The sequence below is a fragment of the Delphinus delphis genome, chromosome 10, assembly GCF_949987515.2.
Source record: "Delphinus delphis chromosome 10, mDelDel1.2, whole genome shotgun sequence".
In the NCBI taxonomy this organism is placed as follows: Eukaryota; Metazoa; Chordata; class Mammalia; order Artiodactyla; family Delphinidae; genus Delphinus; species Delphinus delphis.
Window position 1 is genome coordinate 15,439,552 of NC_082692.2, and position 17,036 is coordinate 15,456,587.

Below are 17,036 nucleotides of genomic sequence, written 5' to 3' on the forward strand. Positions count from 1 at the left end.
GCCTTGAAGACCTCCCCAGCCCCAAATGTCAGTAGTGCCGAGGCGGAGAAAGCCCCTTCTGGATGAACTGCATTGCCCAACTTTTAATGTTTCCGGTACCTTCCTACCCCTCCTCTCTTCATTTTCTGGCTTCTCTTGTCATTAACCATATCGCTTTTCCATTCTCTGATCCAGGCTTGAGCCAACCTACGTACCTACACATTTGGCCCCTATGTAAAATTATTTGTCTTTTTGGCTCTACCAAATATTTAAACATAAATGCTCTCTGGGAAGGAAAGCATAGTAATTCATTCTCAGGCATTCACAATGAAGATTAGCTTCTAAAGTCTGTAAGAGCCACCAGGAATGGGATACCTGGATGATAATTTGTGATAAATGGCCAGAGGTCTGGGAAGTCCATGAGCAAGTCTAGATAACATCCCACATGGCATGGTCCTCAACAGCTGGGAGGTGACATGAAGGATCTTCAAGCTAAGGGGAGAGAGAAAGGCTAAACCAGGAGGGATTAAGAGCCCTTCTCAAAGGAGAGAAGGAGAAAACTGAGGTTACACTGAACTTTTCACAATTTTGCCCATGGGTTGTTGGCCCAAGCCTCTAAGCTTCCTTGCTTCAGAAGCAACTTGCCATCCTCTAATGTAATCCTCCCCAAACCTGCCACACATCCCCCTTTTCTCTTTCCCAGTCTCACCTCCTCCAGGAAGTCTTCTTTGACTTATTCTACTTTCACTGCCTGTCCTTGACATTTAATCACTCGGTTGATTTTGGATTCATTTCCACTTTTTTAAAGAGGTTTTCTTTTCCACTTATTTTTAAATGAAATTTTCGTGTATATTCAGTCTGTCTTACTAAAACAGTTCTTTCAAGAACTGAATTTCTTTGTATTGATCTTTCTTATTAGACTTAAAATATTCGTCTATAAAAACTGTCAGTTGGGGTTAGTTTCATGACATAAAAAACAATACCCTGTCTGATAGTGATAGTTCTGGATAGGTATTATGAAAAATAAGGAAAGCACTGTTTATTAATTGCCTTCTATATGCCAGGCACTGTGCATTTTATATGTCTTATCTCATTTGATTCACTTAATAATCCTGTAAAGTAGACTGTAGCATCCCGGTTTTTAAAGACGTAGAAATTGAAGTCATGGAAAGAGAATACAAATTTTGAAAGATCTTACAGTTAATAAGTGATAGACTGGGTTGATTTCCCTCCTTGACAAATACCCCAAAGATAAAAGATTTGCATCTTATATCTCTGGCTTCCTGTAACATCACATTGTGTGTCTATCATTTATTAACCTAAATAAATACTTCTAGAATATATTTATATATTTTTAAATACACTTTTTATTTTGGAATAATTTAAGATTTATGGAAAAGTTGTAAAGATAGCACAGAGTATTCCTGTATAATCATTCAGCTTCCCTTAATTTTGATGTCTTATATAACTGAAGCATAGTTGTCAAAACTAATTAACATTGCTACAAAACTATTATCTGAACTCCCAACTTTATTTGGATTTCACCAGTTTTTCTTCTGTCCCAGGATCCCATTAGAGAGACCACATTGCATTGAGTTGACATGTCATCTTAGTCTCCTCTGGTCTGTGAGTTTCTCAGACTCGCCTTGTTTTCCATGAGTTCGGCAGTTTTGAAGGACACTGGTCAGGTATTTGGTAGAATGATCCTCAATTTGAGTTTATCTGATATTTCTTACATTATTAGACTAAGGTTGTAAGTTTTGGGAAAGAAAAACAAAGGATAAGGTGCCCGTTTCATCACATGATATTAGGGGTACATGATGTCAACGTGGCTTGTCACTGCTGAGGTTGACCTTGACCACTTAAAGGTTGTGTCTGCCAGGTTTCACCACTGTAAAGTTTCTCTTTTTCATTCCCCATGTTCTATTCTTTGGAAATGAGTCACTAAGTCCATGCCACACTTCAGAGGAAGGTAATTAAGCTCCCTTTTCCGGAGGGAAAGTATTCACATATAGTATTCAGAATTCTTCTGTGAGGAAAATTTGTCTCTTTTTCCCTATTTATTTATCTAGTCCATCATTTGTTGTTATCATTATAGACTCATAGATATTCATTTTATTCTTTGGACTATATTCCAATACTATATTATTTATTTTTTATATTTTCAGCCTACACAATTTTTTAAGAAATTAAGATTTAGGATTTTCTTATCAGCTGTGCTAGATAGAAATTATTTAATTTGTCTTAAATTTATATTTTTCCAGCTTCAATGGTTGCCCCCTAGTTGAAGGACTCTGAGATTTATTGTACAAATGTATGCCATCTCCAGGGTCTCCACACTGCAGAGCCCCAGGGGGTACTGAACACAAGGCAAATGATGCATGGCACCCCTGGAGTTATGCGACATGGAAAGACAGGTCAATTCTGTTTCTCATGATTTTTATAAAATTTAACCAAATCTTCTCCTCAAACATTTATTTTAAATGCTTCAGATTAAGAACAGTCTGAATTTCTTTTTACTCTATCACAACATCATAAGACATAAGGTATATTTATATAGACATAAATTCTCAAACCTGAAAATTCATATTTTAGCTTCTATTCACTACATAGATCAACAGTAGTCTTGCCACTAAGGCCACCTTCTGTGGATGTCTTCTTCCAGAATGTTGCATAAACAAAATTGCAGCTTGCCAATTTTTATCCATCAGTAATTGAGGCAGCCCCAGTTGGTGACTGGGGTGGGGAGGGAAGAAAGTGGTGCTGAGGGCCCAAATATTAAGAGATGTATTCATGACATTGACTCATACATGGAAACACAGGTGTCCCCACATGGAAGTTAATCTCTTTTGTTACTCTTCTCCGCATCACCGCAATGTCTCTAACTTTTCTATGTCTTTCTTGAAACCAACTAGAATTGCACACAGGGGACACAGAGATGCTTTCTGCCCCACTGTGTGCATACAGGGTCACCACAGTCTCTGTTACTGTGTTTTGAGAGAACAGTCTACAGCTCTTGTGCAAAAGGCCATGGCAGGTGCCATCACCCCCAAGAGGCCTCTCAAGACCGCTCTCTCGGCTTAGTTCAGAGCCCCCAGGAGCTCTTACAACACCCTGTCCTGTCGTAGCATGTGTCATGCTCTACTGCTATTATTGATCTGCTTCTGTGCATAGTGGGTGACTTTCCTATCTACTTTCTCTTCCAGGTATTTTAAAACTATGTTAAGTCATTATAAAACAAGCAAAAGTCTAAGGATTCTGTAACCAATAATGTATACAGAGAAGTGTTGATTTATCCCAGTCTTCTGTTTGCTGCTCTGAATGATGAGTATTAATAAATAACTCAATGGTAAAATGATCCTTATTTTAAAAGATGTTTGTTCACTTCTAATACGCCAGCCCTTCATAAAGAGGAAGGAATTGGCTTTAAGATCCTTTTGCTGTGATCACTTTCACACAACTTTGTACCACATGGCCTAAGTGTCTGAGAGATTCAATATGAAAAAGAAAGGCTCTTGTTTAGAAGGAAATTTGGTATATAAGTGTATGATTTAAACAAACAAAAGAAAGATTTTGTATTTAGAGCAGTTTTAGGTTCACAGCAGACTTGAGTAGAAAGTACAGAAATTTCCCACGTACCACCTGCCTCTCACATGTGGAGCCTCTCCATTATCAACATCTCCCACCAGAGTGGCACTTATATTAATAGATGAACCTACATCGATAAAGCATTATCACCCAAAGTCCCTAGTTTACAAGAGGGTTCACTCGGTGTTGCATAGTCTACAGGTTTTGACCGATGCGTAATGACACGTATCCACATACAGAATAGTTTCACTGCTTTAAAAGCCCTCTGTGTCCACCTATTCATCCCTCCCTGCCCCCTAACTCCTGGTAACAGCAGCTATTTTTACAGTCTCCACAGTGTCGTTTTGTTTTGTTTTTGCCTTCTGTAGAATGTCATATAGTTAGAATCATACAATATATAGCCTTTTTCACTTGGCTTCTTTCACTTTGTAAGATGCATTGAAGTTTCCTTCATGTCTTTTCCTGGCTTGGTAGCTCATTTCTTTTTAGTGCTGAATAATATTCCATTGTCTGGATGTACCACAGAAAGTAGGATTTTTAATAAAGCATGACATACCTACGGTAAAGAACACAAATCATCAATGCAGAGCTTGATGAATTTTCATAAAATAAACACACCAGCACCCCAGATCCAGAAACAGACCATTTCAGCACAGAAGCCCCCGGTATCTGATTTCAGTCAATGGCCCCCAAAGGCTAACCACTATCTTGACCTCTAATATCATATATTAGTTTTGCCTGTTTAAGCCAGTTCGGTTGTAGACTTTGGAAACATTTCTTTCAGTCAGTAACCTAGAAGGCAACTAGTGATTTCCTCTTAGAATCTGGCATAAGTCTAGATTAAAGAGGAAACCTGGAAGATAGTGAGTGGAATGGTATTTCTTCCTTGTTTTCAGAAAGGACACCCACTAGTGCCCTCCTAGAAGTGAAGGATGAATTCAAAGTGCTTGTTCTCTTCAAAATTATATGGCTGAACTTGTACAGTACCAAAGTGAGCTGTTGATAAGTGGCAAGTTCAAGAGTATAATTTATTTGACATTGTCTAGGCCAGAGAGCAGTTGTTTCTTTGAAACTAACATTTTAAAGTAAAACACTATCAGATGGAATGTGGATGGGATAGCTGCTTTTTGAATTAGTTTGCTCTCAGGATTCAAGGCACTCTTAGTATGTGTAAGAGCTGGCCAGAGCAGACCTATCTGAGGACACTGCAGATATTTCAGGCCCCCTGACCCTTACCACTTGAAAGCTGAAACGTTAGCCAATGTTCTTAAGACAAAATATGGAAAGATCTTAAGAGTGGACTAGAAAATGTTGCAATACGCACACACAGGCATGCTCACACCTATACACACAGGGAACACATACCGTCAAAAGTAATCCCTAACCTTTCAGGTGCAATGGGGAAAAAAGCAACAGATACTTCTTTTTATTTATTACCATAGTAAGTTATTTCATAACAGAGAAAATCCATATAGCTTCACCTACATAAACATTAGAACTGCAGCAGCTCAAAATGACCACCTAGATAACCCCCACCCACTTAGAAATCACTCTTATGGAAGAGTGGGCTGAATTTTTAAGCATAGTCACATATTTATAAGGATGTAAAGTAACACATCATGAAGAGTCAGCTGATATTTTCTGCATAAAATTCAGGTTCTGTATTTGACTTATTGGAGAACTCAACACTTGCCACTTGGCCGCTCTTAGCAGGGAGAGGCAAAAAACATGAGAGAGTCCACCGGAAGGCCCAGAGCCTCCACCGCATCCACGCAGGAGGGAGTGAGCACTGCCTCTCACTCTGCTGTATAACACAGACTCCTAAAATGGAAAAAAAAAAAAAAAAACCCTTAATAATAACAGCTGTCGGGTTTTATTGAGTATTTACTACATGCCCAATATTGTACTAAATGCTTAGAAACATTCTCCAGTTTAATCCCCACAACAATTATAGGAGCTGGGTCTTACTGTTATTTTCATCTTTTTTACAGGTAGGGAATCTGAGCATTTAAAAAGAGTTGTAACTTACTCAAGGTCACACACTGTGCAAGTTGCAGAGCCTGCTTTGTCCTGCTGGACACTATGTGATGTGGTCTTTCAAGTCACAGGCCAACATATATAGTATGTTACTGTGACACCAGGAATGCTGGATGATTAAGAGACTTGCTGGAGACAAAAAAGACCCTCATGTTAGAGCTAAAATAAGGATAATTTGCTCTTTAATAATAAAGTGATCCTTTGTCTTAACCACCTGATCCTAATGAAAAATAACCAATAATTTAAAACAGACTAAAATCCCAAACCTGAATTGATTACTTTCCTTGGACAAGCCTAGAATTGTCTGCAAATATCCTTACAGCAGTGATGAGTGCTAGCCCTATCTAACACGTGAGATACGCGTGAAGGCTATAGGTGGCAACCCCACTCTTCCCATGGACTGTACCTTTTCTCCTTGGACTTTGGTTACTCTCTTTCCCCTCCCCTTGAGGCCCAGAGTTCTCATACTCTGCCCCTTCCTTCCCATTAATCTCTGGTCTCTATGAAATAAAACTATTCATCACAAAAAACATAAGTAGTGACAATTATCCCAAGTACAACCAAGAGGATGTAAACTGATGAATTCAAAATTACTTTGAACTTGGCTGATCTCCTGGTGTTTGTCTGATAATTTAAAAAGTCTAAGAAAACATTGTGTTCTGTATAATTTTGTTCTGTGTGTTTCAAAAACATATTGACATGCCCAGCACCCATATCTTGGTTTGTAAATACCAGTTTCCAATAAAAAGAACCATGGCTCATCGGTAAAATGGCTGATTCTAGAGCTGTGTCAAGGAAAATACAAAATGAGCTTGGAGCATGGTCTAATGCCAGAAATTAAGGTAGTGCACAAAAAACCAAAATAGTGGAAGCATGTCAAAGGGAGATGGCCAAAGTAAGACGAATTTGAGCAGTAGAATAACTAGCATTGTATTGGATTACAATCCAAAGTATAAAATAAATATACATCATTTCATGCTGATACAAATAGATGAGCTAGTAAATAAATAAATAAATAAATGGGGGAGAAGAGAAATTTTCCCTACAAAAACTTCCAAATCATATGTGTAGTTCACCCCCTCTAGGTGGCAGTAGGCTGGACTTAATACTTCCAAAGAATAGAGTTTGCAAAGCAGAAAATAGTAACTTTACAACGGAGAGGCTTTAATTGACCAATTTTAACCTCACCAGTGATGTCATGTTGATATCATATACTCCTTGATACAATGTGATGAGAAGGGCATCTCACCCTGTGGTATTCTTTCCAAAACTCACAACCCCAATCTTATCATGAGAAAAACATCAAACCCAAATTGATGCACATTCTATAAAACATGTGATCAGTCAAGATCATGAAAACAAGGACAAAGAAATTGTCACAGAGCAAAGGAGACTTGAAGAGTAAATGCAATGTGGTATCTCTGATGGGATCCTGAAACAGAAAAAGGGCTTAGTAGAAAAACTCATGAAATCCAAATAAAGTTGGGAGTTTAGTTAATAAAAATGTAAGAATTTAGTTTTGACAAATATACTATGGTTTTATAAGATGATAACTATACAGAAATTGAAACTGGGTGATATTGATAACTTAGTGAAAAATCATATGAACAAAATAATAACATAGGAAAATAGGAATAATAGGAATAACATAATGAACAAAATAATAACAGGAAAAATAACATAGATGAGAAACATGACTCATGCTATGTTGGTTCAAAATGAGGATTTGTTTCAGGCATTATAGATGTGTCCCAGAAGCAAAATCTTTTGAATGAACAGGGAAGTCCTTGTCACCTGAGACGTTCATGAAGATTTAAAAAGAACACTTAACAAAGCTATTAAAATTGTGAATCAGTTTAGGGCAACCTACTGACATGTTGAATTATTTTTTCAACTAGGCGAGGAGATGAGCAGTGTCTGTAAAAACATATTGTCTCATATTGATGCTTATTGCCAAGAAAATTTCTCATTCACTTTACTGAGTCACAGTAAAAACTTCAAGTGATTCTGGATGAAACCTTCAATCTGGGGATGGCATACATGATTTAACATGGCTTTTCAAATTAGCATCTTTTGCCTATCCTTACAAAGTAAGCTCCCTTCAGTATTCCAAGTGTAAGTCAAAGTAAACACAGTAATTCTAACCTGGCTGTGGGATATACACTCTAGGGAGGTTAGTTGGGCAATTTCCATGGTCTGAACCTCCTGGTTATATACTCATCTGTCATATTTGTTGGAAATGTGTTCAACCTTGTTGAGAAAGCCTTGAAGGATCAGATGAAAGATCTTCATGAGTATTTTCCCAATCCAGTCTAATGGCAGAGAAAATTAGATAAGCAGCACTTTCCCTACTACTTCATAGATATTACCAGATAATTTGATACCTTCTGGAAGAATAGATGCTGGAGATCACTTTGAATAGCTCCTTGAAAAACAGTCACCTGGAAACATTTGATTAATGCTGCAAACATTTGTCATTTTTGGCTGCCAACATTTTTGCGCACTTCTCATATTTTGTTAATTTTCTACATAGGTGGAAGTTCTGTAGAATTCACATTCCCAGAATGCCTTGTAGCTAGGGTATAAAGATTGACCTGGGCCAGCCAATTAGAACATCCATGAGAGACTTCAGTTCAGGAGTAACCATCATGAAGAAGTGGCTGCGTGGAAGTATCAACCTCTGCCCAGCTCAGGGACAAGGAATGTTGTTGCTTCTGAAGCACCAGTACCCAGTGTTAAGAGGCATGTTTGCTCAGCAACAGTGGTAATTTTTTTACAAGAGATACCTTAGTGTGGTTGGGTATTTATTCATGGCTGTATAGCCTCAAAGTCTGGCTTTCTGGCCCTAATGAGCTTCTGTGAGTTACTCAAAACCCTTTAATAAATTCCTTGTCTGCTTAGAGTAACCACAGTGAATTCTGTTGTTTGCAACTAAAACCCCCACCTAGACTATTCACATCAATTAAATATCTTTCTTTTTTTGATTATATATACATGGGAGCTGGGATGTGCTTAACATAAAAGTCTAAAGTTACCTTACTCATCTCATCTTCACCTTAAACGAAGACATATGGAGTCAAATATCCCTTATTCTTGACTAATAGAAACAATTTTATACTTTTCATGGTTAACTTATTTTTGTTACATGTTTCTAAAGATCCATTTTATTATAGTTTATATTTCATTTTTACTTGTTTTAATTCTTAAATGTAACAACATGATTTTGTTTTCATGGAATTTAATATTTTTCTTAGGAGAAATAAGAAGTGGACTAGCATATGTGGTATACAATATTAAAAAATCACGAAGGTGATATACAAAGGACAGAAGTAGAGAAAGGAGTTCCTAAATCACCCTGAAGGAGTCAGGGAAATGATCACCAAAAAGAGAGCACAATACAACTACTGAGGCAGGAGATTTTAGGCAAAGAGGAATGAGGGAACTCCAGGCAGAGTGACTAGAAAGTGAGAAAACGAGAGGGTTGGAACAACTTGATCCATTCAGGAAAATTCTTGTAGTACAGAATGACTGGAGAATAAGGTATTAAACCAAAGGGAAGGTCTGGTAAGAAAAGGTAAGGACTCAGGCATGGGCTCTACTCAGAAAGATCCTCACATGACTTGTATAAGATTTTTACATCATAAAGAATAAGGAGCAAATGAAGAATTTTAAGTGCTAGAACATAACGTCAGGTTCACTTTTTAGAAATATAATATTTAAAGTGATATCCTAATTTCAATAGAGACCAAAGCATTATAAAAGAGAGAAAGTGCTCTAATGGTGGAATCTTAGGCATCATTCAGAAATGAGAAGACAGTTCCCAGACAGCCTAACATTGTACCTTGTATTCTTGGAAATGAAAATGGAATGTTAATTCACTGTGATCCAAAAGTAGCTTGAAACAATGAATACATTCTCCTGAAAATTAGCTCATATTAGAACACTGGCTAAATTGCCAATATTGGAAAATGCCGTCTCCCTACTGACATGAGTTGTAAGTCTACATCAGGGACCACGAGTGACTTAGTGCTCTCTGTCTTTTTTGCCCACACCAGGTTCCTTCTCAGATCCCTGGTGTGGTCTTAGGACAAGCCATCTTTCACAAAGAGAATTCTCAAAATGTAAAACAAAGTCTAGGGCTTCCCTGGTGACGCAGTGGTTGAGAGTCCGCCTGCTGATGCAGGGGACGCAGGTTCGTGCCCTGGTCCAGGAATATCCCACATGCTGCAGAGCGGCTGGGCCCGTGAGCCATGGCCCCTGAGCCTGCGCGTCCGGAGCCTGTGCTCCGCAGCGGGAGAGGCCACAACAGTGAGAGGCCCATGTACCACACACACACACACAAAACAACAAAGCCTACTTTTTTCCATCAAATCCCAGACTCAGTACTTGTATCAATATCTTGGTTCTAGACGTTAACTCGTAGTTTAGTGTATTTTTAGTTATGTTGTCTTTGAAGATTGAGAAGCAAGCTGTCAAATTTATCTCAAGTTTTCAAGCAAATTTTTAGAATTCTTCACTAAGTGCAGGTGGGATCACAGTACCTTCACTATTACATGGACAAGGACCTGAGCATGACCAGAAGCCAGATTAGAAGGGAATCAGAGCACTTCCACAGCCCTTCTGTGTCCATGATTCTTTCTTCTGGGAGCCTCATGGCCGGGGATTCTGTAGTCTGGCTTTACTTTCCATGGCCACTCTAGGTAGTCTTTGTTCAGCCCAACACTTTTCTTTCTCCAACTATTTTTTCTAAAGCTGAACGAAACTGCTAGATTTATCAAGACATCTTGGGCTGCTTGCGAGAGAGAAGTAGACAATTCTGACTGTGTGTATGTCTTTCTGTTTCTCTGACTCTCTCCTGTATCTTCAACTGCTGGTTGAACTGTGAAATACTCAATCATTTGATTTGTCTACAAGGTACTAACCAACCACTGAGACAAATTTTCTTATTCTGCTGAATTGACGTTAATATTTATTTATAGATACAGATGTACATGTACGTACGGATAGCTAGAGATACTTGGGAATGAGTGAACTAGCTGGTTTCAGCACTACGATGATATGTTACTAATGCCGAAAGTGTAATGATGACAGCTCCCACCCAGGCTTTTCATTCTGCCTTTGTCTAATTACTATAAACTCTTGAAGCAAATCCAAGTGATTGAGTGATTTGTTATTCTACTACTCATTTGTTCTTTCCCATTAAATTTGAAACAGTTATACTAAATATCTATACCAGTCTACATTTGAAAGCTTCTAAGCTAGGTGTTCCTAGCCTTTTTTATGTTTAGTTTCTGTGGGCCTGAAATGTTTTAACTAAGATCCCAGATGTTTACAAAGTGCCGAGGAGAAGAGCCCCACTGAGGGGAGAAGCATGCAGTTGCTACACGATAATTGTATATTGCTGTGGGTCTTCTGCCTCATATTTAGCTAATCTTCACTATTTAGATAAATATTTTGGGCTTTGATCCTGCCCCACTGAGGAGTAGGATCATTGATCTTTGATCTGTTCATCTAGCTTCTGATTTTTAACTTCACAGTTTTCAGTGTAGTGATGTGCTCTCAGTCTGCATTATGCACAATTTCCAGCAACACGTTGTCAGAACTGTGGCACAACTCTCTTTGCCGATGGTCCATCTTGCAATTGGACTATATTACTGTCCTATCTGATTGTCTATGCCAAAGTGGCTCTTCCTCATTGGAATGATTGATAACTAAATTTCTTTGCAGACACAGGGATGTATTTAAAATCAACTGGACTCACAATCAACAGATACAATGTATAGTAACAGAAAGAAAATTATAAGGTTTTAGGTGAAACTCGTATAAGTTTAAACCATAGACAATGAAAATAAACCTCCGTAATATCTCATAATGAGTTCCTAGAAATAAAAAAAGATAAACTATTTTTACTAATTAGAATTCAAATATACAATGTATAAATTAAATACATCATCATTGTTTATAATTATTTTAAATCTTTTTCACTAACTCTAATTTCTTTTAGAAATTTTTAAATTAAAAAAAATTACCATAGTTTTAAAAGATTATTCATGCTTCTTTTTTAAAACTAAGCAACCTGAAGTATAAGAAGTATAATAAAGAAATCAACAAAAGACCTCAAATCCAAACACCCAGAAATAGCTGACTGACATTTCATGCCTGTCATTCCAGACATCTGTCTTATATGTAACACACAAATGGTCCTGATAAACAGAAATAATTTCAAAACATTTGGAGCATACTATACTTGTTATTCATTTGTTTTATTTTTCTGCTACAGGGTAGCTGATTATCCTCATGTTGGATAATTTTTGTTGGTTCTTCATGTCAATCATTATCTAATACTTAAAAAAATTTTATTTCTTTATGTTCTTCCAGTTCTATTGAGATATAATTGCCGTACAGCACTGACCAAGTTTAAGGCACACACCATCATGAGATGACTATCACAGTAAGTTTAGTGAACACACATCATCTCATGTAGAAACAAAAGAAAAGAAACAAATATTTTTCCTTGTGATGAGAACTCATAACAACTTTCAAAAGTAACATACAGTAGTGTTAATTATATTAATCATGCTGTATATTACTTCCCTAGTACTTATTTATCTCATAGCTGGAAGTTTGTACATTTTGATCACCTTCGTGACCATGCAAAGATATCATATTATTATAGACCATATGCCCCACACTGTACGTATCATCCCCATGACTCATTTATTTTGTAACTAGCAGTTTGCATCTCTTAATCTCCCTCACCTATTTTACTCATTCTCCCACTACCACTGCCCGCCATCCCAGCAACCACCTGGACTCTTTGTTTTCTGTATCTATGACTCTGTTTCTGTTTTGTTACGTTTGTTCATTTCTTTTGTTTTTTAGATTCCACATATAAGTGAAATCATACAGTATCTGACTGACTTATTTCACTTTGTATTTCTGTGGTGTCAGTTGTAACTTCTTTCGTTTCTGATTTTATTGATTTGGGCTCTGTTTCTTTCTTGATGAGTCTGCCTAAGATTTATCAAATTTTTTTTAAAATCTTTTCAAAGAACCAAGTCAATTTCATTGATTTGTGTGTGTGTGTGTGGTATTGCTTGTCTGCAAAACTTTTGGTCTGTCTTTCAAATCTAAATGATAGCCTTGCCAGGTAGAGTATTCTTGGTTGTATGTTTTTCCCTTTTATCTCTTAAGTATATTATTCCATTCCCTTCTGGCCTGCAGAGTTTTTGCTGAAAGGCAACTGATTATCTTATGGGAGTTCCTTTGTAAGTAACTTGTTGCTTTTTCCTACCTACTTTCAATATTTTGCTCTTTCTCTTTAATTTTTGCCATTTTAATTACAAGATACCTTGGTGTGATCCTCTTTGGGTTGATACTATTTGGGATTTTCTGTGCTTTCTAGACCTGGATATCTGTTTCCTTTCCCAGGCTAGGGAAGTTTTTAGCTCTTGTGTCTTCAAACACGTTCTCTCTTCTCAGTCTGTGACCCCTATAGTGCAAGTGTTAGTATGCTTGATGCTGTCCCAGAAGTTTCTCAAACCGTCTTCATTTTTAAAATTCTTTTTCCTTTTTCCTCCTCAGCTTGAGTGATTTCCACTATTCTGTCTTCCAGTTCACTGACCCATTCTTCTGTATCTTCTAAGGTACTGTTGATTTGTTCTAGTGTATTTTTAAATTTCAGTTGTTGTATTCTTCAACTCTGTCTAGTTCTTCTTTATATTTTATAACTCTTTGTTTACCTTCTCACCATCTTCATCCATTCTTCTCCTGAGTTCTTCTTTGAGCGTTTCATCCAGTAGATTTCTTATCTCAGCTTCACTTCGTTCTCTTTCTAGGGTTTTATCTTGTTCCTTCACTTGGAGCATATTCTTCTATCACCTCATTTTGCCTCATTTGCTGTTTTTATTTCTATATATTTGGTAGGTTTGTTACATTTCCTGACCTTGGAGAAGTGGCCTTATTTAGGAGGCATCTTATGGTGGCCAGCAGCACACTCCCCTCTGGTCACCACAGCTGTGTGCTCTAGGGGTGCCCTCTATGTGGGTTGCCTGGGTCCTTCTGTTGTGACAGGCTGACTACTATGGATATGACAGTAGGTGTGGCTGGTCCCCTGTCCAGTTGATTGCCTGGCCCTGCCTTGTGTGGAGGTTGCTGTACATTGGTGGGCTGGGCCAGGTCTTGGCATGGTTGACTGCGTGACCGGGGGAGTCCTAGTCCTGGTGCCAGCCTACTGGTACACGGGGCTGGGTCATGATGTAGCTGGCTACAGAGCCCTGGGGCACCTGTGTCTAGTGCTGACCCATTTGTTGGCAGAGCCATGTCCCAGGGTGGCTGGCTGCAGAGCCAGTTGTCCCGGAACTGGTGTCAGCCCATTGATTGTTGGGGCCAGGGCCTGGGGGGTTCTGGGGCCAGTGAGGCCCAACTGGTGGGCAAAGCTGATTCCCAGAGTCTCTTGTTGCAGGGTCTTGGTGTTCCCAGAGCTGGTGTTTGCCTGTGATAGGCAGGCTCAGTTATCAAGGCATCCTAAGGCTAGTGCTGGCCTACTGGTGGGTGGAGCCAGGTCCTGGGTTTCTGACTATCAGGATCTGGGGTACTGATCTGGTGTTGGCCTGCTGGTTAGTGGGGCTGGGTCCTGGGCCCTCTGGTGGGCAGGGCTGGACCCCAGGGTGGCTGGGGGCTCAGGGAGTCCTACTGGCAGGTGGGGCTGTATCCCCCTTCCAGCGAGCTGCTTGGCCTGAGGCATCCCAGATCTGATGCCAAACAGCTGGTGGGCAGGGCCAGGTCCAATAAGCTAGAGGGGAGGTTTCCAAAAGGGCATTTGTCAGCCCCAGTGTTCTCATAGTAGGATGAGCTCCCCAAAATGGTTGCTGCCAACATTTATGTCCCCAGGGTGAGCTCCAGTTGCCTCCTGCATCTTCAGGAGGCTCTCCAACATCAGCAAGTGGGTTTGACCCGGGTTTCTTTCAAATTACTGCTTCTGTTCTAGGTCTCGGAGCATGTGAGATTTTGTGTGAGCCCTTTGAGAGTAGTGTCTCTATCTCCTATAGCCCTCTAGCTCCCCTGAAAGTAAGTCCCACAGCCTCCAAAGCCAAACATTCTGGGAGCTGATCTTCCCAGTGAAGGACCCCTGGGCTGGGTAGCCCATTATGGGCCTCAGACCCCTGGCTCCTTTGGGAGAACTTCTGCAATTATATTTATCTTCCTATTTGTGGGTTGCCTACCTGGGTTTGTGGGTCTTGACTATACCAGATCTCCACCACTCCTACCTGTCCTGTTGTGGTTGGTTCCTTCTTTATATTTTTAGTTGTAGAAGATCTCTTTTCTACCAGTCTTCAGGTTGTTCTCATCAATAGTTGCTTTGTAAATTGTTGTAATTTTGGTGTGCCCATGGGAGGAGGTGAGCTCAGGGCAGCTATCTTAGCCACCTGTCCCTTCAGATTGTTTTCAATTTCAGATTGTTCATTGCTAGTATAGATATACAATTGATTTTTGTACATTGATCTTATCTCCTGCAACCTTATTAAACTCACTCATTAGTTCTTAGTAACATTTTTTTAGGTCGCATCATATTTCCTATTTAGACAATCACATCATCCATGAATAAGACAATTTTACTTCTTCTGAGTATGGATGATTTTATTTCTTTTCTTGCTTATTTCCTTAGATAAAATAGAAAAATATTCTATTCTACAGTGATGAGTATAGGTGGTAAAGCAGGCATCCTTGCACTGATCCTAATGGTAGAGGGAAAGCATTCATCTTTTACCATTAAGTATACTATTATCTATAAGTTTTTTGTAGATGGGCTTTGTCAGGTTGAGAAAGTTACTTTCTATTTCTAGTTTGATAAGAGTCTTTATTGGGAATGGATGTTGGTTTTGGTAAAATGCTTTTTCTATGTCTATTGAGGAGACACTATAGTTTTTCTTTTTTGGTTTGTTAATACAGTGAATTATATTGAGTTTTAAATATTAATCTGCCCTTACATTCCTGGGATAAACCCCACTTTATCATGATGCTTTTTACATGTTGGATTCAATTTTCTAAAACGCTGTCTAGAATTTTTGCATCTATGTTTATGAATGATATTGACCTTTTCTTTCCCCTTGTATGTCTATCTGATTTTGATACCAGGTAATGCTGGCCTCACAGAATGAGTTGAAAAATAGTCCCTTTTCCTCAACTTTCTGTAATACTTTTGTGGAATTGGTGATATTTCTTCCTTAAATGTTTGGTAAATTCACCAGTGAAGTCATAGGGACTGGAATTTCTTTGAAAGTTGGTTTTTAACTGCAAATTCTAGGTATTTAATACATGTAGGACTAGTCAAGTTACCGATTTTTTTCTTAAATGAGCTTTAGTAGTTTGTGTCTTTCAAGGAATCTGTTCATTTTATCTAAGTTGTCGAATGTATTGACATAAAATAGTTTATAAGATTCCCTTATCCTTTTAATATTTGTAGATTCTATATAGATATCAACTCTCATTTCTATTATTGATAATTTGTGTCATTACTCTTTTTGCCCAATAAATCTGGTTAGAACTTTCTCAATTAAAAAAAATTCATTCAAAGATCTAGTTTTGGGGTTAATTAACTTTTTCCCTATATTTTCTTTTTCTATTTCTTTATTTCTACTTTGGTCTTTATTATTTCCTTTCTTCTACTTTGGTTTTCAGGTGTTCTTCTCTTTCTAGTTTTTAAAGAAAGAAACTGAGATCATTCATTTGAGGCCTTTCTTCTTTTTCTAACACGGGCATTTAGTGTTATAAATTTCTCCTTAATTACTGCTTTAGGGACATCTCACTCACCAGTTCTGATATGTTGTATATTTGTTTTATTCAGTTCAAAATGATTACTACTTTCCCTTGTGATTTCTCCTTTGACCCATTAGATTATTTAGAGATATGTTACTTAATTTCCAAATATTTGAGGATTTTCTAGAGAACTTTCTGTTAATGATTTCTAATTTAATTCCATTGCAATTAGAAAATGCTCATAGTATGACTTGAATTCTTTTATATTTGTTGAGTCTTGTCTTATGGCCCAGAATATAGTCCATTACAGTAAGTGTTCCATGTGTACATGAAAAGAATGTTTATTCTGCTCTTGTTGAGAATTTTCTACAAATGTCAGTTAGATCAAGTTGGTTAATAGTGTTGTTCAAATTTTTAATATCTTTACTGATTTTCAGTCCAATTATTTTATCAATTATTGAGAGACAGACATTGGTATCTCTATTTTGAAATAAATCCAGCTAGAGACACTTAGAGGCAAATTGAGTGACAAAATTAAAGAAGAGGACCACATAATTATATTTTTAAAGAAAGAATTTTGGGAGTGGGACATCAGTTAACACAAAGGAATGAATTGCTTGGTGTAGAATTGAAGGCATGGGAGGAAATCATTGCTGAGCCCTGAAGCACACTCA